Below are 25,723 nucleotides of genomic sequence, written 5' to 3' on the forward strand. Positions count from 1 at the left end.
AACATTCCTCGTGGAATTTGTCCGAGGCTCTGTAAATTGCTAACATTCCAGCTTGCCATGTCTTACAAACATACAAAGGGCTATGGTTGCACATTTAGGTTTTTAATAATTTTTCAACTCCTTTACCTCAGGAGTCCATTTAAAGTCACCCTCTGTTGTTGTTATTGTTTTGTATATACTCTTCTAGATACTCATTTTATTTAATTTTTTTTATATTGGAGTATAGCTGATTAACCACGTGTTAGTTCCAGGTGTACAGCAAAATGATTCAGTTGTACATATACATGCATCTATTCTTTTTCAAGTTCTTTTCCCATTTAGGTTTTACAGAATATTGAGCAGAGTTCCCTGTGCTATACCATAAGTCCTTGTTGGTTATCTATTTTAAATATAGCAGAGTTGGGAAACCATATGTGAAGATCAGGGCTTTTTATGAGAACAAAGAAGTAGTCTTTCTTGTAGAGAATAATTCTACACTGGCAGAGAGCTGTACTGGATGACCCAATAGGCCCTTTCTATCTCTAATTTCTATGATTCTATGAAAATCATCACCCAGTATAAGAAACAGATGCTGGCTGGTGACAATGGCTGTGAGGATCCATCTTTCTCCATCAGCCCTTTTCAGAGGCATAGGTTGCCACCTCTTCCCCTCCCCACCATTTCTCTACTCTGTGGCAGCTGATGAGATATTTATAGCTCTCTTCCTCAGCCTGCCAATTATAATTATCAATATCTCCACTGATAAAAAAAAGAGGCATCATCTGAGTTGCACGCAGTATGTGATAAGCCAAGTTTGAGTTGAAAACGAGAATAGTTTCTTGCAATTATGGACAAAAGAGAGGTGCATTTGGTGGTGAGGCTGCCATCTAGGCTCTGTTAATGTGGCCACAGAGAGGGCTTTTGCCTCCCAGAGAGCACCTCTGTGGACAATAGCTAGGTGGAGATGCTCTTCTGAGCAGCTCTGGCTTGAATAGACAATGCCGTCTGTACTGTACAGAGTTAGAGAGTTGCTTTAAATATAATAAATAAAAGTGAAATCTTACACAAGGCAGCACAGCTTAGTAATTGCTGTTTTGGAGCTCACGTCTCTGCAGTTATTGAGCTCAGCATTTCATCTCCAGCTGCAGCACAATTTTTGCCAAATATAGATAAATGAAGTTAAAGTTATTGGCAACCAGTAGTTCTGTCCCTGTTTTGAGTTTATAGATTTCATAGGAAAGGCATTACTTTATTTCTGCAGCAGACAATTGTTCTTCTGAAGTGAGAACTTTTTCCATGGTACAGTCTGTATGGCATTTTGACGGAGGCTGGAAATTTTAGCAGAGAGATCTCTGGGCAGTGGGAGTGAGATTTCTGTTCGAACACTGGATCGGTAGAAATTTAGAGGTGAGGGAAGGCAGGCTCTCAACCCAACCAGCATATTTTAAATGTTTCCAAATCTTAACAGAATTTTCATAAAGTATCTGAAGATACTCCCTTTCATCATGGGCCCCCTTCCGACAGCGAGGGCTCCATTCCTGTCTGCAGCTTTCCAACATCCGCCTTCAGAAATAAGCAGCCCCATGAAAACAGTGTTTGGTTGTAGCCTTTTATTTCTGGAGAAATTGGAGGCTATAACATTTCTGATTAGATGACTCAAAGATACAGATGGGATATAATCGGAGAATTATAGCACTAAGAATTAATAGTGATCTTAGAGCTGGAGTTCCATTTTCCATAGGGTATCACTCCCTTCTGAGGTGGATGACCCCTGACCTCTTTTTGATCCCCTTTGAATGGACACAGAGCTTAGTCTTACAAGAGACATTCACCTTCAATATCTGTTCTCTTTGCTGTGGTTCAATATTTCTTGGGCAGTTTTTTGGGTAGGGTGTTCCCTTCTCCATGCTGAACTCATCGATTCCCTCCAAGATCCTGTTATAGCTTTGGTTTTAGACTCCTTAACATGCTGGTGGCTTTGCTGCTTTGGAAAAATAATTTCTAGAACCTTAAGTAGCTGCAAAATAAGATAAGAAGACACATTTTGGAAAGAGATCATCACATGGGTCAAAGTCAATTCCATTCACACACACACACACACAGAGTCCTGGCTGTTAACTGACTTGGAACTACTTCATTCAATTCTTAGTTTTTCTATGCCTCTTTATCTCACGTATACCTATCACGTGGTCATTCCCACATTTCTTTGCTTGCTGACCCTTCTGTAGATGATATTTGAACACAGTCATAACTGATTCTCTTTTTCCTCCTCTTTCCCCCCACCTCTTTCTTCTCCCCTTTACACTCTCCTTAATGTCTTTTTCCAGTAGTGATTAAAACCTGTTTCAAAGATGAATACAATTCGGCAAAGAGAAAATAATTGAAATATTCTAAAGAGCATCTTTTTCAATTCAGAACGTTTTGGTGAGCACCTCTATTGGAAATCACTTTAGGAAATACCTTTCCTGTTTATTGTCTTTCTAGCAAATCTCAAGACTCAGGGCAAACCCCCTCGCCCAGACAGAGTTGGGAGGACCCTTTTCCACAGCCTGTGCGTGCTCTGTTAGGGCAGCTGTCACACTGTATTATCAATATGTATTCGTATATAGTTCTTTCCCTCCAAATTGGTTAGTGACCACTTTTATTTTCACATTTGAAGTCCCAGCATGCTAGTGACTGATGCAGAGACAGTCCTCAGCAAATATTTACTGAATGGATGAATGTGTTAACTACAAAAATGATTCAGAGAAATAGCAGCAAAATAAAGGGAGAGCCTCTGAACACAGTTTGTAAAAGAGATGAGGATGCTTTAGTGACCGTGTCTGGGATTTGGAGACATCCGCCTGCTTACTCCCTTGGCCCAGCTCCCTGAAACAGCCTTACCCCAGCCAGGCGTGGCTTCAAGGGCTTGGAGCAGGGCAGGCTCTGTGCCTTGAGGGTGCGATTCCAGGAATCACCTGAAGGCACTGCTGTTGGAGAGCCTTGCTAAGGGCTCAGCTGTAGGCTCAGGGCTGAAAAGTGCATTTGTGAGTTTCTTCGCTCTCTGCCTGTTGGATGCAGACCTCACTCCCTTGTCCCTCCAGATGCACCAGGATCTGCTGCTGCCCCATCTCCTTTTGAGACAAAGTGTCAGGGGTGGCTTAGGGAGCGGGGGCTGCATACCTTCTCTGAGCCTGAGTTGGTGACAGCTGTCCTGTCTTCTAACAACAGAGCAAGGAGTAAGTTTCTGACCCCTCCTCAGTTATTTCATTGGAATATGAAGAGACCTTCCCTACAGGAAAGAACCTGTAGGAATTCTGTTCTTTTGCATCTGAAGGAGGCACCAAAATGCCCACTTGCTCTTGGGTCCTAAGTCTTGCCCTGAGGCAGAGATACCAGGTCTGCAAGAATCTTTCTCCAGGTTGAATATTTTATGATTCTGAGGAGACCCAAGTGAGCTGCACCAAAGTGTTGAAATGGTCGGCCAGATTCCTTGCCAGCTACAACCTGAGAACGGGCTAGGGAAGACCCCAGTAGTAGCCAGGCCACTGGCTTTGACCCTGAGGTCAGTTTAGGGTCACCCTTGAGTGCTGGTGTTCCTCTGATAAGTCGGGCTTTTCTTGGTCCATTTAATCCCACGGCTACCATTAGCTTTCTTCTTTCTTCTTTTTTAAATTAAGGTGAAATTCACATAACATAAAATGAGCCATTAACCATTTCAAAGTGTGCAATTCAGTGGCATTTAGCCCATTCACAGTGTTGTACAACTACCACTTCTATCTAGTTCCAAAACATTCTCATCACCACAAAAGGTGACCTGTGACCATTAATCAGCCACTCCCCACTCCTCCACCCCTGGCAACGGCTATCACACTACTGTGAGCTTTCGCATCTTAACATGGTGAGTGTTGGAAGCAATTCCTTTCAGTCCTTTGATTTTATTTTACTTGACAAAAAAATGTATCGACACATTTTGTTCCAGGCATTGCACTGTTTAATATACCTTAATTCATTTAATCTTGGAAGCAACACTGTAAAAGTGTTACTATCTTTCTTCCTACTTTACAGGTGAAGAGATAGAGGCAGAGGGTAGCCTGGTGATTTGCTCACAGTCACGCAGCTGATCGGTGGCAGAGTCAGGGCTGAGCGCATGCTCGCACCCTCGGGCCCAGCTAGTGATGCCTGTGTTATGCTCCTGGATGCCCTGCGTCTTCCTCTGCTGTCACAGAACTGCCTTCCTTTCTCGTTGGCCACATGAGCCTTTCAATTCTTTGCCTTCTCCGTCCGATTTTGTTCTGTGGCTTCATGGACTCTGGGCAACGGAAAAAAGATCCAGTGTTAACATCTGTGTTGTAATTTTCCATGACCATCTCGGGGTGACTGAAGACATGACTGCTATTTTCTGGATCAAGATGTCTTTTAGGCTCCAGACTGACCTCTTTGGACAAACGGGGTTTAGGTAAGAGTCCAAAGGCTTCACAACATTCTTTTGGCAATTGAGCAAAGCTGGAAATTTAGTTAGTGAGAAACAACCAAAGTTCATGGCCAAATAGTAATGTGTTTGCTTAACCTTGGGGGGAGAAGATTTTTTTTTTCAGTTATAAAGTTTGATGTCGTTGTAACCCTTCCCCCAACTAAAAAGGCAACATAAAACATGGTAGGACCCAGGGCCAAAATTGTGAAAACATTTTGTATGTGTGCATATAAACCTACATATATTTAATATATTTTATTGTACTATGAATACAGAGATATGCTTTTTATAAATACATCGACCTAGTTCCTTTCAAATTTCAGAGTCACAGGAGTTATTGTTTTTATCTATTTCTCCAACATTAACAATTTTTGTTCTCATAAAATGACGAGAGCTTTGAGAACGATGCGTAGAATCATTGAGAATCATTACAGTGGTGGGCGGGGTTTGGATTTGGTCCGGTGGCTGCCTACGAGGGATCCGCGTGCGAGCATTTGCGCCGTGTCCCGCGGTGTCCCGCTGTGTGTACACGTGGGCCCGCATTCCTACTTGAGGCCCCCGAATGATGACGGTCGGTCATCACGGGGCAGGCTCACAGGGTTGAGGGATCCCTAAGTGTCTGGCGCGTTTTACTCCCTTTAATCCTCACAGCAAACCCACGGAGTGGGTGCTGTTTTCATCCCCATCTCACAGGGGAGGAAGCTGAGGCCTGGTGTGCAGTCAGGAGGGGAGAGTGTGTTCTGGTTTCATGGCCGGTACCAGGAATATAGATGTTCTCCATCTTTACTGTTCAGTTTCTTTCTGTGTAGATAAATGAAACCCAAGGAAGTGAGTACAGACTCTGCTGCTGGATTTTCTGTTCAGTCTCCGTGGACAGGACTGAGAGGGGTCCTATGATCTTCCACCTGCCCAGGGTACCTGTCCTGCCCGTGGTGGCCTCGGGGCCTAAGGAGGACCGAGTTGGAGCTGGGCCTCGGAGAGACACGGGGCTATAGATGACCCTGTAAAACCGCTGGCTTCTTGCTGTTGTTTTTTATCTTGCAGAGGAGTGGACACGTTGGGTGCTATTTTATGACTTTGGGTTTTTCTTTTTGCTTTGTCATGAGAAGAGTGGGAATAGAATTCTGCACTCTCTCAAAGAAACGGAGCCATATATTTTCAGTAAGAGCATTTTTTTTTTTTTTTTTTTTTTTTTTTTTTTTGCGGTACGCGGGCCTCTCACTGCTGTGGCCTCTCCCGCTGCGGAGCACAGGCTCCGGACGCGCAGGCTCAGGGGCCGTGGCTCACGGGCCCAGCCGCTCCGCGGCACGTGGGATCTTCCCGGACCGGGGCACGAACCCGTGTCCCCTGCATCGGCAGGCGGACTCTCAACCACTGCGCCACCAGGGAAGCCCAAGAGCACATATTTTTTTGAGTAAAATATTATATGTGGCCTGACAGTAAGAGTCTCTCAGTATAAGTACTTTGCACAAACGCACGGCTTGGTGTCTTCAAGGCTGAGGAGTAGCGTTGACCATGGAAATTCTCACCCTCACTTCTGTCACCTTCAGCTCTGCGAGCAGATTTTATGCTCACGTCAAGGCTCTGACCTGAGGGCGTAAAGTAGAAGAAATGCAGGGGAGAAATGACAGTAAGAGAAAGAGCCCGGGAATCCAGTTCCTTGCATATGGCCGGCAGGAGAGAAATGCAGACCAGTCAAATATAAAATGCTTGGGTCTGCTCCAGGTAAGATCAAGATAACAAATAGATTTAGCTTGATGTCACAAGTCTCACCAGTTGATAGTGGGTGTATGGAACACTTTGATGAAAAGGCTTTTAAGGCTGAGACGCCAGTGGGAAGCACGCAGGGATGACTTAGGACGTCGGCCGTGGTTCAGCAGGGGCCAGGAGACAGCGTGCACGTTGTACCTGTGGCCAGGTGATGGAGGACAGGACAAATATCATTTATTAAGTCCTACTAAGAGTGCACACCAGATATTTCACAAATGTCAACTCATAATTCTTCTAACCACACTATGAGATACTTGTTATTAGGTTCTTTTCCAGATGAGGTCATTGAGAATGAAAAAGCTTAAGTAACTGATCCAAGGTTACAGGGAGGTTCCGTGGCAGAGCCCGGGCTTGACCTCACATCTTCCTGTCTCTGCTGGCTGCTGTCGGAAATCAGCTGCCATTTCTGCTGAGAAGTGGCCCACGTTCCTGACGGCCTTTTGTCGGGGTGCTCATCTGGGGCGTCTCCTCATCAGCAGATGCTCATCTTAGTTTGGACCTAGAGAAAATCCCCAGGAGAAATTCGGGTTGGGGACTAATTGATTGATGAATTGGACATTCTGCCGTTTCTCTGACAATACCTGGCATGGTTGGGTCCTCTTCAGAGTGACCAACTGGGAAAAATGTGCAGCTCATCGAGACATGGAAAACATCTTACTTTTACCAAATATATCCAGGGGTCCATTTTTGTGCATTTGTTTCAATAAGTCCTGAACTACCAGGGTAGTTGCCTTGTGGTTCATTACTCTGCTTTTCATGTTTAGGCACAGTCCAGGGATAAAGGGAAAATCAGAGGATCCCACTATCTTGTTCTTTCCTCCCTTCCCCGCAGTGGAAAAAGAAATGAAAAAGGCTGGTTTGGGGCCTGGCTGGTAACTGAACTGTCCAAATCTGCACTAAACTTGGCCGATGGTGATTCCAGCTTTGTTCATGAATAATCAACAGTCACATCTGGATTCGCATATTTACCTAAATGTAGACAAACCCAAATTATCTTGGATCTGCCTGATGTATTTCTATCTGATGCTGTATTTTTTTCCCCTCGATATCTCACTCCACCATCTCACGCCTCCACATTTCTCTTTTCTCCAAAGACTTAACAACAAAAATATGTGCTTCTTTCCCCCCTAACATTCTCCACCCAAACAATGAGTGCAAGGGGAGAAATAGACCCTCTTTTCCTTCAAAGTGATTCAATGCAAATTTTCGAATCCATGTGACAAGCGAAATATCAGAACATCTTAAAACAGCGATACCTTCAGAGATAGCGTGTTTTAACGTTTCCTTATAAAGGAAGCCTGAACAAGATCATCTCTGCACCAAATAAGGAGCACGCCTTCAGGCACACACACATGCACACCCAGCCCTCCCTTCCATTCCCCTCCCCTCCCCCAGCCCTTTTTTTTATTAGAAAACACTTGAAACTTATCATGTGCAGCAGATGGGAGTAGAAAATGCAACTTGAAGACAGTTATATAAATATATACTTGATGTCTGTTTTGCTTTTCAATTTGCAACGAAAAGTACAAAGGTAGAGCTGCGTGCCAGTAAGGGCTGCCTGTGTCTCTTGATATCCATTCCAGATGTTGGCTAGACTTTGTGGAGCCAGGCTTATGGCACTGGGGCTGGAGCCGCGGGTCTCCTCCTCCAGGTGCGATGCCTCATGCTGACCCCCCGCATGCTTCTGGCCTTGTCCAAACACTCTGAACTCCGGCACTGGGCTCCACCACCCCCCGGACCTGCATTTACCTTCCCTGATGGCTAACTTTCAGGAGGGGGTAGGAAATCCTAGAATCAGGGTCACATGTCCTTACTTATCACCTTGCCCTTTCAAAAGCAGAGAACCTTAGAAAGGAAGAAAATAAATAACGGAAAAGGAAAAAAAAAAAAAAAAACCCAGAAAGGAAAAGGAAAAGGAAATAAAAAGGGGGGGAAAAATGAACCCTGGTTGTGTTTGCAAATGCCAGCCCACAAGAGGCTCCCTGTGTCCGTTTATTGCTGTGTTTCATGAAAGGCTGGGCTATTTGACCCTCGGGCCTGGCAAAGCACTAATGGTCCTCTTGTACACGCTTGTAAAGGATGTTACACCATCCTATGTTAACTTCCTGATTAAACAGTGCTAAACACAGAAGTGTACCATAAATCTTGCAGGCGCCAGCATCATTTATCTGAACGTTGGATACTGTCTAGTGTGAGTAAACACATGGCAGAGACATTTATTACGATGTATGGGACTTCGGAGTAGGGCCATTAATAACCTGTGCCCCATGTCCCCTCATCCAAGTGCTACCTTGTCTTTGAGAGAGAGACTGCCTGAGGCCTTTCTTCTCTCCGTGCAGAACGGTCTCATCCAGGAGAGGGTGAGTATGCACAAAGAATTTCAGGTGAAAGATTATTTGGCAAAATCAAGAATCACTAACAGCCCCCCAGTTCCCCTGCAGGGCAATTCAGGGCTCTGAAGACCGATGGGGACCAAGCAACTCTTGGGATGTCACTGGTCTGTACGGTGCTTTGTAACTGGAAAATGTTTGACAGAACAATTCCAGGGAAATTATTAGCAATGACAGACGTGTTGAAGGTTAGGGATGGAAATGGGAGGAGTGGGTCTAGAGGGAGCCCGTTTTCTCTCTGGTGCCTTTAGAAGCAGGAAATGAGCTGCATTAGGCATTATTAGCATGAATGGGTCTATTCCTCTATGTTAATGACAGAAAACAAACCCTGGGAGATTATCTTGCTTTCCCTTCTGCTTCCTCATGACAAAAAGAACCCATTTTAATTGGACATATCTTTACTATTTTGAATCCTGTGTGTGTGTGTGTGTGTGTGTGTGTGTGTGTGTGTGTATATGTCTGAAAGGGGGGGCAGATATACACCAACCTATGGATAAGATAATAGGGAGAAAAAAGTCTGAATTCTATTTGCTTTGCCTTGGGCACACGTGTTCAGTCTTGGGTACACGTGTTCATTGTGGTCTACATGTAAACGTTGGTCCCCTGAAAGTTGCTGTGGTATCATTCGTTCTTCCTTGAACCAGCCATGTGCCTTTGGGCATATTCATCAACCTAAAATTGATTTTTTTTCACCTGTAAAATGAGGAAAATAGGGTTACCTTGAGCTCTAAATAAAATAATTTTTATGAAAGAGTTTAGCGGCGTGGTAGGCGAATATTCTTAATACAGTTAAGAAATGCAGAATTCAGAAGAAGGCTCTATCTAAGATGTCTTTGATGAGAAAATCCAAAATACTCTAAGAGTTTCTCCTGTCATTAGCTTTATTTTCAACAAACAAGTTTGAAGGCTTAGCACAACAGGTGTACAAGCAAGTGTTCTACACGTCGTGGGACACAGAGATAGAAAGTCAGGACGCGTCCTCATGGGGTTACAATCTAAAGTGGAGACTGAAAGTGGACACCATTGGTGATACTTTTTTGGTGGAAGGAGCTTTGTTCAATGGCTTCAATGGTTCCAATGGCGCCTGAGGAATAGACTCGTGGATATGCAGAGGAGGTTGTACAGAAGGATGCCTGGCTCTCATTGGTATGGTGGTCAGGCATCAACCATGTCTCCTTAGGAAGAAATGGGGAAAAGCCTCCAATTATCTTCTTCAGAAAGAATCAGTGTACCCTCATGGCACACGCACAGCCACCATTCCTGCCTCTTCATTACCCCCGCCCCGCCGCGGTCCAGGCTACCGCCAGCCACTGCCATCCCAGCTTCTCCCAGCCACCCTCACCTCTGCTCCTGCTGTCAGGATCGATTTTCCTCCATCCTCCAACTGGTCAAATCTTCCTTTTTTCCCCAGGGTTCTAGCTCAAAGTTCTCTGTGACGTCTGGCTGCAATCAATCACTCCCACCCTGGGCTCCCCAAGCGTGCATTTTTAAAACTGTCCTTTTTCAACGCAGCTGTCTTGGAAGATGGGGCAGACAAAGGGCCGTGTCTCATTCTGCCCTGCATCCTTGGCAGCAAAAAGGTGATTCTGAGGGGGCTGTGGAAGGGGAGGGAGAGGGCCCTTTCCTGCCCTTTCCGCATCCAGGGGCCACACCCCTTTTCCACCTGGCTGCACTGGCCCCTCCCAGCAATGATGGTACCACACTTGGGGCCGAGACACTGAGGTTTAAAGAGATTTATGAACACGTTCGTGATCACGCAAATAGTGTGATGATGGAAATCAGATTTGAGCCCAGGTGTTTTTGATTCCAGAGCCCGTGACTGGACAGGGCTCCATGGGAAAAACCCACAGCCAGGACGGGTGGGGGCAGCTGGTTAGTGGCAGCCAGCAAGGGCGCTTTGAGCAGGTGGCCCCAGCGTGTGGCCCACTGACCTGTACTCCAGGGTTCCTGCAAAACGGGGTAGAATCGGTCACGGTCTACAGCTAGTTGTCCTGATAGCCATGAGCCCGGGCTGTGCAGCGGGCGTGGTGTGCAGCTGGCGAGCCAGGTCTGAACACCCCCTTCACCAGCCTCTGCCTACAGGGTTGTCATGATGACACGGGTAGAGCACATGTGACAGCGCTGCACACCCAGGAGTGATCAAAATGCCATTCAGTGTCATATAATAATACTTATCATTGTTTACCTTCTGCCCTCAGAGTGCCAAGAAATGCTTTTACAAGAACTAGCCATTTCCAGAGACTTCCAAAAGGCGGAACGTGAGAGAGCATCGAAAGTAACTCAAACTTGGTGTGCTTAGAAGCTTATTGGACTCAAGTTCAACCTGGCAACTGGTTGTCAGGGAACAATATTCTGGATTTTTAGAATTAACACACAGGGATCGGCAAAATGCTGCCTGCCGCCAAATCCAGCCCTTGCCTATTTCTGTACAAACCATGAGCTAAGACTGGTTTCCACAGTTTTAAAGGATTGTAAAAAAAAATAAAGCCAAACAAAAGCAGACTCTGAGAGAGACACTACATGGCCCACCAAGCCCGGAATATTTTTATCTGACCCGCGGTGGGGTGAGGTCGCCCACCTCTGTTCAGAAACATTGTTCCCCCAAGTGCAATCTACAGATGCAGGTATTAAAACAGGGATTCTGGGAAATTCTGGGCTGAGCAAAGCTAAACAGAGAACTGAGCTGCGGGGCCCGGGAGAGCCTTTAAGTCCCCAAATTTATTTGACCTATAGGAACTCTGTCTCTATGGATCACCTTGAGGACACATGTCCTAAGACAGTATTTTAAGAAACGCTGATGTAAGAATTTTAATACAAAGTCATCTCCACCAGTTAAAGTCTAAAAGAGAAAAGGACAGGCCAAAGTCGCAAGTTGTAGTCAGTCAGCTTTTAAAGATGTCAGTTCTGGTAGGTTTCACATGAGGGAGAATGGTTGAGAAAGTGAGATGCCCCCCAGTGTTTTTCATTTCTGTGGACGAGTTGGTGTTTCAACTTTGCATGATAGTGGCAAAATTAAGATGGGAAGATTGTATTGTCGCCAAGTGCCTTGAACGCTTTCTAGAAGGCTTGGCCATCGGTCTCCTGCCCGCTCCATCGGTCCCTGAGTTTCACCCCAGGACGTGATGTTTGCGCAGAAGAAATTCCTAACAGCATAAGTCAAGGCAAGCTGAGCTGTTTGTTGAGCCCAAGGCCCCCGTCAAGCCTGGACTCATTTAGTGAGGAGAAGCCTGGTTTCATTATTTAGTGAGGAGCACGTGAAAGGCCAGATCTGACCAAGGTAGACACAATCCAGCCAGGATTGAGCCAGAATTATAACAAGGCTCAACCTTCCTTCATCTTGCGGCTTCAGACATTTACAGGAACCTGTTACGTGCTAGGCATTGTGCTAAGTGCTGATGGATACACGCACAACTGAGACATTCTTTCACCCTCTAGAAACTCATGTTCTTCATAGAGCTGATAAACACTTGTTAGGCTGTGACTATGTGCCATTCAGGGAAACATGAGAGCTCCAACCTTGGCCTTTATGGAGCTCACGGTCTAGGAGAGAAGATGACACTGAGCAAGTAACTGAATTACAGTTAAGCTAAGTCCTGGGACCAGAGTGTTGAACAAAGCAGATGCGGTCCGCCCATTCTTGGAGGCCACAGCTCAGTGAAGAAGACAGACACATGAGGCAAGAGTGACAGGGCAGTGTGGCATTTATAAGAAGGATGAGAATGGTTGTTATGAGCTTACAAGAGCCATGATGCTAATTTTGAAAGTGCGATGAGGAAGTGTTTAGTGTGTTGAAGGGGTGCTAAGGTGTTCACAAGACAGAAGTGGGAAGGGCATTCCTGGAGGAGGGAATCTCGTGTTCGGAGCAGAAGGATAGGAAAGAGTGTGGCGTGTTGGACACAGAGGGCAAGGAGGCCGGGACCACGGTGGCACCAGAGTTCTGAGACGGGGAGGGAGCCTGAGCCCCAACAAGGGCTTTGTTCTTACCCTGTGCATGTTGGGGGCATTTCTCAGATTTAAACTATGAACGATGACCAGCACTGCTGAAGACATGTGAATTACATGTGCTTCCTGCCGACTGCTCAGGTCGGCTGAAATCTCCAGGGCAGCTACCTTGAGATGGGAGAGTGTCCCCAGAGTGGGCCTGGGTCAGTCACTCGGGCAAAAGTGTCAGGCATCACACAGCTTCGTAATGTGCTCTTTGAGAAGAAGACAAGGGCTTCCTTGAAACCACGGACCCTGAGCTGCTGAAGCGACCTGTATGACAGAAAGAGAAGTTTCAAAATTCAATTGTTTTAAATCTTAAATGTTTTGTAATTATGAAGTCTATCTGCTCTCTCAAAAATTAAGAATGAGTTTTTGTAAAATGGCACAGATGAGAACTTGCCAATACAGATATAATTTGATTAGTACAAGATATGCTGGGTCACCCATGGCCCTTGTCCAAAAGCTTCAATCTTTCAACCAAGAAACACTTGATGAGTTTTTGTTGATGCTGTTGTATCCCTCTTTTCAAAGCACCATCTTGCACAAATTCATCTTTTTTAAGAGTGAAATTTTTTCTTGTTTTTTTTAATTGGAGTATAGTTGATTTACAATGTTGTGTTAGTTTCTGGTATACAGCAAAGTGAATCAGCTATATATATATATATATATATTCTTTTTTATATTCTCTCTCTACATATTCATTTTTAAATGCTTTTTCAGATTCTTTTTCTTTATAGGTTATTACAAACTATTATACAGTTCTCTGTGCTATACAGTAGGTCCTTATTTGTTATTTATTTTATACATGTAGTGTGTATATGTTAATTCCTCCAAATTTGAATTAGTTTCACTTAAGGGTTTTGCAAGACCCCTGTAGCTGAGTGAGGCATGCATGGGTGTCCAGGAAGAGCATGCACCCAGCCACAGCCACAAGCCGGAGTTCCAGGTCTGGCTCCCCCATTCATCAGCCATCTCGCTTGGGGAAAGTCTCAGACCTTCTCTGATCATAATTATTGAAAAGTCGAAGGGACCTTGGTAATAATTTAGTCTGTCCCTTTATCTTCTGAATGAGGAACTCGAAGCCCATCGTGGAGGAGACTGGGGAAGACCACTGCGCAAGGCAAGGGCAACGCCACGCCTGGACCAGAGCCCCTCGGGTCCTTTCCCTTATTCTTTCCTGCCTGACTTGTCTGAGTTTCCTCATCTGTAAAATAGAACAGTCATTCCTGCCTTGCCTTCCATACTAGCTTGTGGTGAAGATAAATAGGATGAACGTGGAGAAGCACACGGGGAGCTGGAATTCACTGTCCTGGACATGTACAAGGCTGTCGGCCACACAGGACCGGAGGGCTTTTGTTCGCCATGTCCTTCTACCCTTCTGGGGCCTTTTCATCCCTCACTTGTAATAGTAACCTACACATTATGATAAGAATAATAGATTAGAAACTTAGAAGTTTCAGAAAAGATGATTTACTTCTTGAACACCTACCAGGTGTCAATGTTTTGTTCGGTACTTATTATTCAAAGAAAGGATGAGGATTAGTGTTTACTGAGTGTTGCTTTGTCACATGACTTATTTCACATAACCCTCCCTGAAACCACCTGAGGTTAGGCATTCTCTTTGTTAAGTTATTAATGAATAAAGTGATAAGGCGCAGACAGCTGAAGTCACCTGGCCAGCCTTAGAGAGAAGGAAGTGGTCATGGAGCTTCTGAGAGCAGGTTTTTCTAACTCCAAAGCTCTAGTCCTTCCTTTCCATTGTGCCTGCTGACGCCTGCCTATGGGTGGTTTTGTTTTGAAGGCACAGGGTCAGAATGACATTCACAAGAGTAGCCAGCATTTCCTGAGCAGTTTCTGTCTGTGAGCCCCTGGCAGGGACAAGTGTTACCTTCTTCCAGCCTCACGAACAGCCGGCGATGAGGTCCTGTTATGAAATGATCTCAGAGATGAACGGCAAGCACGGGGAGGCAGGTGGCCCGCCTCACCTGGGGATGCAAAATTAGACAGTTCGGGGAGCCCTGGCTCTCACCACCACCACAGCCATCCCCATGTGTGCCCTGCACTGGGGCCTCTGTTCTAGCAAGAGAGATGAGCATCTGTCCGTGTTTTAAAACAGTATTTTTCAAACTGCTCAGAGTTTATCACAAGTAAGAATTTACTTAAAATTTTCCATTGCAGCCCAGTATGTGTGTGCTCACGCACACACGATGACAGAACCAAAGTTTCATACAACGCAACTTACCCTTACCATAGATCAGGATTTCTCAGTCTCAGTGCTGTTGACATTTGGGCTGGAAACTTCTCTTGCGATGGGCATCCTGCACGCTGGAGGATTTGCAGCGGCATTCCTGCCCTCCACTCACTAGATGCCACTAGCACCGACACCCACAGTGTGACAACCCCAAATTTCTCCAGATATTGCCAACGTTCCCTTGGGGAAAAACACCCCTGGATGAGAACTAATGCCATAGATGGCGCACTCGTATTTTCTATACTATTCAAGATTATAGTCTATTTATTAAAAAAAAAAAAAAAAAAAGCAGGTTGCAACCTCCTAAGCTGATCTGACCAAGTAACAGGTCTTGTTTTGCCATTTGAAAAGCAGTATTATAGGACTGTGGGATTGGGGGATGTTTTGTAAAGAGGGGGAAATAGAAGATAGCAATTTCCAGAAACAATGTGTAGCAGGAATTTTATAATAAATGAGGAAATCAATAATATACACTTGGTAATAAAAATATGGTGACTGGAAAGTCCTGGTTAGAGGTGACTGAGCCTTCTGAAATATGAAGAGGCTAGACTATTTGGGAGACCTTGTAAATTGTTCAGAGATGAATTCTTCTCCTGAACATTTGGGGAGGGGATAATAAAGCTGGAAAGAATGTGCTGAGTTCTCTCCCAGCCTCCCTACAGAGTTGAAACACAGGTGCCTTCAGGATCTGAGAACGTTAAGTTGATAAAAGGATTTTTTTCAGTGCTTTGTGACCACCTAGAGGGGTGGGATAGAGAGGGTGAGAGGGAGATGCAAGAGGGAGGAGATATGGGGATGTATGTGTATGTATAGCTGATTCACTTTACAACACACCATTGTAAAACAATTATAATCCAGCAAAGATGTTAAAAAAAAAGGATATTTTTATCGGATTTACTTGCAAATTCTACCCATAAACAAGACTAATGACTTTATAAAAATGTAAAATTAATAAATATAACCAGAAAAAACTATGAACAGGAGGGTTTTTTCTTCTACTTAAAGGGAGGATAGAAACGTACGCAATTTTCTTAGAGCTCAAAATCTAAACACAGGCTCAGTATCAACAATAAATTCATGGGGCCGTGGTGACTGCTTTCACAGTTTAGCTATCAGTATAAATTGAACCCCATCATGAGCATACAAGGGTCTGAGGAGGTGAATAAAACAATGGCTTGGAATCATATAGGTCTGAGTTTGAGACCTATATGATGATATCTGTCTCAAAGCTGTCTCAAGGCTTCTAACCTCTGTGAGTATTGAAAGAAATAAGCCTCCCAGTGCCTGACCTAGAGTATGTATTCAGTAAATGCCATAGAAATAAAAATCAGTATTATTATTGATGAGTAACATTGATATTAAACAAAATTCTTGGACCTTGGACACTCTAGGCTTGCTCTGGGTAGAGAGTGAGCTGCTGGGAGCATCATTTTCAGCTGTACTTTTTAAAAAGTCTTCTGTAAAAATGGATATTAAACAAAACAAATAGATGCACGTCCAGCGAAAGAGATGTGTTGGTTGAAGTCACAGAGGAGTAGCTGACCACTGGTGCACGTGGGATCGCCCAGTGATGTTGCCTAGAAACAGGGCGTTGTCAAAGAGAACCTCACGTCAGGTTGGAGCAGTTCCCAGACAGCACAGATAATTTGCAATGGAAAAAAGTCTAATATCTGTTCCAGCAAAGTTCTTTTCTCTTGATTTAACTTCTTCATACTTGAGGAGATAATTTTGGAGGAGGAATGGTAGATATGGTTGATACTTCCCTTGAGAGGATGGCAGGTAAATGAGATAATACCTCTAAACACATTTTATAAACTGTGAAGTCACTGTGGAAGTGTAGTTTGTCAAAATGACCATTAAAAAGATAGGGAAGCCTGGGGAGAAAACGATGAAAGCTGGTGATTAAAAAATGATGCTAGAAATTTCCGGCAAGTGCAGATCGGAAAGGAGACCCTACAAATGACAGATGTATCCTCCACCGGAGTGTTGACATAGGTCAGCAAGTTCCTAAATGTTTCATCAGGACAATAGCAGCTCATCTGAATGACAGCATTCAACCCCAGTCAGGACCTTCCCTCTCCAAGGACAGTAAGATATTTTAAAAATCCCATCCTTTGTGACTATCATAGTTAGAAGGCCCTCTTTATTATTATTATTATTAATAAAATGTTTTAAGAAAGTCAGAATATCTAGAAGAAACACTAAGACGGAACAAGTAAGAGAGATTTAAGATTGAATGCTTACAAAACCACCTAGCCCAGTGGATCCCCAAATTCCTCTCAGTTAGTTAAAGGGTGAAATTCCACTTTTTTTTTCTTTTCAAAAGACCTGTCATTAGAAAGCCAGTTAAGTAAAATAAATAAAACTATAGCTGCCCCAGGGATGGTAGGGGGCAGTGGATTCCCACCACTTTCCTCTCTTCAGTCAACTTTCAGGCACCCACCCCTCAGCCTCTGCGCTTGAGCCAGTGCCCCTGATGGGTGGACTTGGAGCTCCATGAAGGGGAAGGGGCTTTCTGGAGGCAGCTGGGGGTCCTCCGAGTGGTGTCGTCCAGGAACATCCCACTGCCAAAGGGACCATCCATCCATGACCCGTCTGGTGAGAATGAACATCCTGAAGAAATGATTTGCAGCACCAAGTGCTTTAGTGAACGTGTCACCCACAGACACCTTCATGGAATACCAAATATCCATTTTCAGTGCATATGTTGCAAATCCAGTCCCTGGCCCATACATGAAAATTCCCAAATAACTATGAAATGCTCTAGCTGAATTTCAATCAGCAGGAATTAAAGTCTATTTCTCACCTATTCGTTTACCTTCCTCTTCTCTCCTGGCCCAAAGACCACATCAGGATCAGTCCCCCAGTATTTCCTTCCTGTCTGAGGATGTGCACATAAAAAAGTACGCACTGCTATTAAAATAGATTCTTTGTGAATCTGCGTGACTATGCCGGTATGTGTATGTGTGTATATATATGTAGATATGTATATGTGTATATACGTATGTGTATATGCACATGTCCTTTCATTTTCACTACCGGCCACCAACGATGAACAGTCTAGGGTCCCAGCTGCTTTCAGAACTGAAACCAGGGCTTTGCTGTGAATTCAAAACTTTGCACAGGGTTTGGGAATCTTAACGTCTGAATCAGTTGTTCTTGGAAAGGCTGAGGTTCAATTTTCTTACATTTATCTTCTGGAAGAGAGTGGGATTTCCCCTTGATCAACGAAGGAAAACGACTTCTGAAAGGGCAAACTGATTTCCACTTGGTCTCCATTCCTGCCTTCCTGTGATTGGCTTTTAAAGAGAGTGGAGAATTTTGAAAGGCACCAAAGGGAGATGTTTCTGCAGGAAGGCACACAGGTACTTTCCCAGTAACCTGCACGCCTTTTAAGGTGATAAACTGTCATTGTTTAAAATGTGGCTCCATTTCTTCCCTCAGTAAGAAGTCGAAGTCCGCCAAGTTGAATTTTAATAGTCTCAGCTCTTTTGGAGTGGTGTAGTCACATCGTTAGGTTCATTTTGCATCTGGACTAATGAATGATATTCATTCAAAACCCAGCTTTACCTGGTTGAATCCGAGTTTCCTACATATGCACTCACATGGGCACATATTTACTTCTGGCCTCGCCTCAAACAGGGAAACCTTTAATCCTGGAGGAAATTGCTCTTGCTATTATTCTGGTGCTCTGCACGGGCCGTGCCTGCTTTCTGAGGAGCCCTCCAAGCAGATGACAAGGGAGCTTGTATTGGGGGTGTTCTCGTACACATGGAGGATGTCTTGCCTAGGCAGCAGATTCTGTTTCTATTTCTGAGAATTTTGTCAGGAGTCTTGACAATCGACGAGAACTGAAAACAATTAGTCACAGTCGTGGGGCTCTCTTTAAGTTCGCAGTCAGAACATCTTCACAGGAAAGCCGAAGGCGAAGATCCTTCATATCCGAAGGCGAAGATCTGGGCTGGGCTGAATGAATATGGTTTTTAACCAGACAATGGTGTTTCGGTCTTGGGCTCAGGAAACATCATGACATTCCCTTTGTTTAATCAAAGTTCTTTCCAACTCGCAAATGCTGGCTGATTTGCAGGGCTGCCTTATATTTCCTGTCTCAGAGATGATGCAGTTGGTGTTGAAATCTTTACAGCTAATCTGAGCAAAATGTTTTCAACCAGTAAAAACCCAGCCAAACAATGTCATTCTCATTATCGATCAAAGAAATTTCTGAATTTCTCTGAATCAGGGAGGGACTCAGTTTCCTTTCACCCCATTCAACCCACCCAAGTGAGTTCACAAAGGTTTGAGAAGCAGTAACTCGGGAACAAGGAACCAAACTCTCTGCTACTGAAAGAGGTGATGGAAAAACTCATTTGGAAAACGCCTCTTGGCAGAACTGAAAACCCATTTGGCTTGCTTTTAAGGACCCTTTCATGTGGCCCCTGTTTAGCATGGTGTCATTTTCTTGTTGTCTCATGTCAGGGAGAGGAAAGGTGTAGTGCAAAGGATATTCATAAATGCTTCCAGAAGCTCTGCTTGTGCTGAGACATTAACACAGGCAGAGCCCCAGCTCAAGGGCGAGAGGGGAGACGACGGCCTTGCAGAGAAGCCAGAGCTCGAAAAGGTCTGAGGAAGAGCGATAGACGTTTGCTGGGGGTGTGGAGGGTGTGAGCAGTTCTTTCTGGGTTGTTTGGGGGGGGCAGGGAAATATTGAAGAGTCTTGAAAGATTGACGGGGTTTTCATGGGAAGGAAAGACATTCCACCCAAGAAAACTGCATGGACACAGGCACAGAGACCTGGCACAGCTGGGTCACCAGCAGCCCTTTCCACTTCATGGACTGCATGGTGACTCTATAACCTTGGCTCATTTATTTAACCTCCTGAGTTTTTGTTTCCTTATCTGTAAATCGAGGATAATGCTCATCTTGCAGGTTTGTTAAATAAGGATTATCTTAAGGGTTAAATAAGGTAATACGCACACAGCACAAAGTTTGGTGCATAAGACATAAAGTAGGAAGGTGATGGGTTGGGGTGAAAGATGACTCCCTCCTCACCCTGGGCTCCCCACATCTCCCTACTTCCATCCATGGAACCTCAGACATGATGGGCAGGACTGGAGTTTGGTTTGCTGGTCTGTTTTCTTCATTTCATTGCATTTCTCCTGGGCTCTGGCCCCTCTGCTGTGCTGTTTCTGGGTCACTCTGGGCTCAATTGGGTTGACGACCAGTGTGTGAAGCACCCACCCCACTCCGGCTGCCCTGAGCAGAGTTAGTTTTTTCAGGCCCTGTCTGTCCCTGCTGTCCATCTTCCCCACTCCTGCCTGGAAGGCTTCCTTATGCCTCTGCATGAACCTGCGTGTGGTAGAAAGTCAGAGGTGGTCTGCTGTCACTCCCAGGCCCAGCAGGCTTGTGGAAGGATGGACAGTAGACAAACACCATGGTTCTGTGGTGGGAGGGAGAAGGAGGCGGGGCTTCCCCAGGCCCTGGAGTGGGAGACTGGCTGCCCTGCAGCAAAACAGCAAGAAGCAGCGCAGCAATAGCCTTAGAGAAACCCCGTGGGTTTGCCGTGCCTGATCCAGAAAAGTAGGCAAATGGAAAACGTGGCATAAAAATGTTCCCTGCTTTGCCCAAATCTTATAAAATGAATCTGGAGCAAAGCCCCCTGAGGAAAAGATTTGCTGGTGCCATTTCTCAACTCTGTCCCTTACCGTGTTCTTCTCCAGGTTGGAAAGGAAGCTATGAAAAGCCGCTCTTTTCCCTGGGGGACAGGGTGAACTGGAGGTGACTTCCCTCTGGGAAGACATCGCCTTTCAATAATTTGAAAACGAAAAGAAGCACTGAAGTCAGGAAATGTAGGCCATAGATTCCCCATACGCAGGCAGTGAGGACACCATGGAACCTTGGGGATTTTTCACCCCAGTTTTGTCTTTCCTTAGCATGAGTCTGGCCTGGTGCCCTGGACCTCATAGCAGCCCACAGCTGCTGCAAATTGATTTATCCTCTGATGAGAGCTGGGGCTGCTGCCTATAACATCAGAGAGACACTACTTTTCGGGCTGTTTTTTAGGCACAGTGCAATTTCCTTAGCTCTTTTCAGTTCTTTTGGCCATCTGGCATTTTGGGGTACAAATTATGGTTTATATCTATTGTTTTTTTCAAGTAGGGATTGTTTTGAGATGCATGTGTCTGGGGGAGTACTGGGATGATAGGTCACATGATTCCCAGAAAACACCCCAAGACACCTGCCCCACTGGGCTGCTAAGCTCATTGCTTTTTTTTGAAAATGCTTTCATGAATTCCTTTTTCGTTACTATTTCTTACCCCTCTAGGACAAGTTGAACCAGAAAGTGAGGAGGAATATGTCCTGATCTAACTGATTGTATTCCCTGCCCAGTTAGGAAACTGGGCAGTGGTTCTTGGAGCTAAGCCAAGCCACGGACATGCCTTAAGCAAGGAGGTCACCATGGGATGCTCAGCCCAGGATGCAGCCTTTCAGGGAAGAGCCCGAGCTGGCCAGAATGGAAGGGCCAGTGCAGCCTGGTGGGAACAGCACAGGGCTTGGAGTCCAACGGATCTGCTTTGAGTTCCCTTTCCACCTCTTTCTAACCCTTGAAAGAGTCATTCCATGCTTTCGGATTGTGAGTACTTCACTTAGAAAAGAGCAGAAATAGAGACACAGATGTAGAGAACAAACGTATGGACAACGAGGGGGGAAAACGGCGGGTGGGTGGTGGTGGTGGGATGAATGGGGAGATTGGGATTGACATGCATACACTAATATGTATAAAATGGATAACTAATAAGAATCCGCTGTATAAAAAAATAAATAATAAAATTCAACAAAAAAGAAAAAAAGAAAAGAGTACAGCACAAGTCACCTCTTAAGAGTGTTGTGAGAATTAAGTTAAATGATGTAACATCTGCAGAACCTCCTTGATGGCAGGACACAGTAGATGCTCATGTGGCATCTACTACGGTGATTGTTTTATCTGGGATATAATCAGGCCACCTGGAGTGGCCAGAGCATGTCTGAGAGGGGGACTTGTTTTTGCAAGAATCTGCTCCCTCCTGCTGTTCCCTGCCCCTTGGGAGGGTGTTTCCCGTGGACTTGCCAGCACTATCTGCAATGTCAAGTTCAAGATTCCATTCTCAGGGGCTTCCAGAGCCTTCTGAAAAGCTCACCTGATCCAACTTACTCTGAGAATGCTTCCTTATACTCTGTAGCTAAACTGCTCATGAGAGCAATTTGTAACCTCACTTTGAGAGAGAAGCCACATTAGGAAAGAATGGGATAGAAGGGGACTGACTGGATTCACATAAACTCTCAGGCCACCCTGAGCTGCACCTATTTACCTCTCCCAGCCTTGGGGTTTGAATGTCACCTAAGACCTGGTGCCCCGTGGCCCAGGGATGTCATCTCAGTGCGTGCTTTGTGTCACATAGAGCTAACCTCGCCTTCTGGCCCAGGATGGAAAGTAGCCCTAGAAATCCAGTCACCCATATTCTGCCTTGACAACAACACATTTCCAATTAAAAGCACAAGTTTGCAGGTATGAATCATGAACTTTGTACAAATTCTTCTATGTGATGATTTTTTTCCTTGATACCAAATAAATTATACACAGTGAACCTGGCCTACATTTATACCACCTCGTCTATGAATCATGGGTTAACGTCAAGGGAATTGATTAGAATGACAACTAATTTAGGGGGTGATGAGTACCCCATAATATGGACCCTGGAGGCAAATTATTCTAGAGAAGTGAAGAGTCAAAATAGTTTTTGTGAACCAAAGGGTTTTATAATTCCTAGAGGTCCTTCCAGACTCAGTAACTCACCTCACATGTGCATTACTCATCTCCCCCGTGCAAAGCCCTAAACCAGTTCCCAAAAGAGGCACTGATTATACACAGCTCTCAATGACCTACTTGCCTGGTCCCCCTTCTCTTCTGCCTGCACTAAGGAAGTACAAAGAAGGAAGATTTCAAAGCAAAGTTTGATTTTGAAATTAACTTTGTTGTGATAACCTAAGCTATCACTGGCCCATGTTTAAAGCTGTGTTTAATACCAACCTCCCTTTAAGAAGAAGTTATTTAATAAGCCTGGTAACATGTAACATGCTCCTGGGACCTGAGGCTCTGAGCTGACTACAATTGACTTTCCATCACTTTCTTCCTGGAACAAGTGCTGTTAGATTTGGGGTCATGTAAACATAGAACTGCAAGCAACCAGGGAGGCCCTTCCTATCTTTAAGCATGCAAATGAAGGAACCAAGACCCAGAGAGGGTTAGTGTTTTGTTCCATGACACACAGCACAACTAAGTACGGTTATAACTACATGGAGCACACAGGCTCCCTGAAGACATTCTGGTCGGTTCTCCCCTCCCCCATCTCCTTTGTCTTTGCTGCTCCAAGTAGCTAGTCTGTGTACCAGCATCTTGATGTCATCTAGGAGTTTGTCATACATGCAGAAACTCAGGCTCCAGCCCAACCCTATTGAATCAGAATCTGTACTTTGGGCTAATTGGCCACTTCCATGAAACTGGAAAAAAAACAAAACAAAACAAAAAACAAAAACCAGTGAAACAAACTCCTAATTTGTATCCTGGTAAATTCTGTGAAATGTTTCCCTTGGTTATTTTTCTTTATCTTCACATAATTAACTACCACCCACCCTTAAAACATACACACACACATACATCATGCCAGACTTTTAACTGGTCACTAAAAGCTTTGGGTGCTTTTTTCTAAATATCTCTGTGAGCTCCCCTCCGACTCCTCAGCTCCCCATCTGGAGCCCCCTGCCTCCAGGCTTCCTTTCCAGGGCTCCTCCCCATTGACACCAGAGTGACTTTTGTGAAACTCAGCCTGTTCATGCCCCTTTCTCAGCTTAAATCCGCCGTAGGTTCTGGTGTGGACTGAATTGTTCTCTCCCAAATTAATATGTTGAAGCCTTAACCCCCAATGTGATAGGCTTTGAAGATGGGCCTTTTGGGAGGTAATTAGGTTTAGACATGGTCATGAGGGTGGGACCCCCATGATGGAATTAGTGTCCTTATTAGAGAAATTGCTCTTTCTCTCTTCACCACGTGAAGACACAGCAAGAGGCGGCCTTCGTCAAGCAAGGAAGAATGCTCTCACCAGAACCTGATCAGGCTGGCACCTTGATCTTGGACTGCCAACCACTAGAACTGTGAGAATTAAATGTCTGTTGTTTAAATCCCCCTTAAAACTCATTCTGCGATAGTCTGTTATGACCGCCAGAGCTAAGGCAGTGTATGTTCTGTCCAGGGAGGGAAGTGCAGACTCCTCTAAATGATTTGAGGATTGTACAGGATTGGGACACCTTGCCAGTACTCTGTGTGAGTAAATCGAGCACTGCCGCTTGTCTAGGAGTTGGTCCAAAGGTGGAAGTGATGATGGAGAAGGGAGAACTCATTCTGAGCATCAGACAAGGGATACTGGACTTCATGCTGCCTCAGCATTTGTGTTGGTTAATTTTATGTCAACTTGACCAGGCCATGAGGTTCCCAGACTCTTGATCAAACAGTATTCTGAGGGTGCCTGTGAGGGCATTTCTGGATGACATTAGTATTTGAATCAGTAGACCGAGTAAATGCCCTCCCAGTGTAGGTGGGGCTCATTCATCAACTGAAGACTATGAGAAGAAAATGGCTGAGTAAGAAGAACTCCTTCTGCCTGACTGCACTGAACTGGTGTCTTGTTCTCCTCTGACCTTTGGATTTGGACTGAAGCACTGGCTCTTCTTGCGTCTCCAGCCTGCCAGCCTTTTCAGAATGGAACTACACCATTGGCTCTCCTGGTTCTCAGGCCTTCAGACTCAGAATGGAATTACACCACCACCCTCCTGGGTCTCCAGCTTGCTGACTGCAGATCTAGGGCCTTCTCAGCCTCCATTGTTGGGTGAGCTGATTCCGTATAATAAAGTGCTTTCTCTTCTCTCTCTTCCTCTCTATGTGTATATATGTGTATGTGTGTAAACACACACATACGTCCTACACACACACACACACACACATACACACATTCTATTGGTTCTGTTTCTCAGAAGAACCCTAATGAACGCAGTGTCTGTAAGAGAGCAGAGTCAGGACAGTGGACTGCAGGCCTGGGGACAGTCCTTCCTGAACTTCTCCAACTCCCACTTGGCCCAGCTGACTGGAGTGCCCCAGGGAAGGTCAACATCTCAAGCCCCAGGAGAAGAAGATCAAGTAGTCATAAGATGGGAGTAAAACATGGCCTCCCCCACATAAAGCTGGAGCCTTGCAAGGGGCGCCTTTGTTCCTGCTCAGATAATGTGATCAGAATATGTGTGTCAACATTACCAGGTGGATCCTGAGGCTCAGCCACTGCCCTCTCTCTCCCCCAGTCTCACCAATGTCTTAATGAGGCTGATGAGAGGCAGCAATATGGCCCCGGGGCCCCACTTGTGTCCACCACTGAGCTGCAGCTGCAGAGTTTGCACGGGGGATTTTATTACCTTATCTTCTCTTACTCAATCCAGACGTTAAAGATGATAGCAGAACCATCTAGAAAATGAGTTGCAGAATATGAACAAAAAGTAGTAATTCCTTGCACAGTTGTACATTTAGTTCTATTAGTTTCTTTTCAATTTAGATGATAGTAAGATCTTGCTAGGTGGAATAATGGAGGCCAGGGGCAGGTCCAGGTTGTGTGGCCTGAAGCATTTCTAATTTTTCAGGCTCTCTTTAAGAAAGAGAATACAAATTATAGATGCAAAATGAGAGTATTTATTTAGAATGAGAAAGAAAATTTTAGGAATCTGAAAAGTATCACAAAGTCTTAAAAAGCATAATATTTTCACTAATTAACTGCTTGACACATCTCTGTAATATTTTAATTCCTACATTTTTGGCTGCAT

This window comes from Orcinus orca, chromosome 13 (assembly GCF_937001465.1).
Source record: "Orcinus orca chromosome 13, mOrcOrc1.1, whole genome shotgun sequence".
NCBI lineage: Eukaryota > Metazoa > Chordata > Mammalia > Artiodactyla > Delphinidae > Orcinus > Orcinus orca.